Below are 276 nucleotides of genomic sequence, written 5' to 3'. Positions count from 1 at the left end.
TCCCGCCGCCACCGGCCGGCTCCGCCTCCCTCCAGCCTCCTCCTCCACGCCACAAGTCCCTCTCCGGCGATCTCCTCCGTCTCCGGCGAGCTCCAAGTACCCCGACATCCTCGACTTCCGTGCATGAACAGTAAATCCGGCGAGGTCCCGATCTGGATCTGAGATCCGAAATCTCGAGGTTGACTTTTTGCCTCGAAACCCTAATTTTTTGCTATGTTCATCGCATCGTAACTTTGCATCCGTATCTTCGTTTTGGGCATATAGCATATAAAAATG

The sequence above is a fragment of the Triticum dicoccoides genome, chromosome 2A, assembly GCF_002162155.2.
Source record: "Triticum dicoccoides isolate Atlit2015 ecotype Zavitan chromosome 2A, WEW_v2.0, whole genome shotgun sequence".
NCBI lineage: Eukaryota > Viridiplantae > Streptophyta > Magnoliopsida > Poales > Poaceae > Triticum > Triticum dicoccoides.
The sequence above is the reverse complement of the archived record's forward strand: the minus strand, read 5'-3'. Positions refer to the sequence as shown.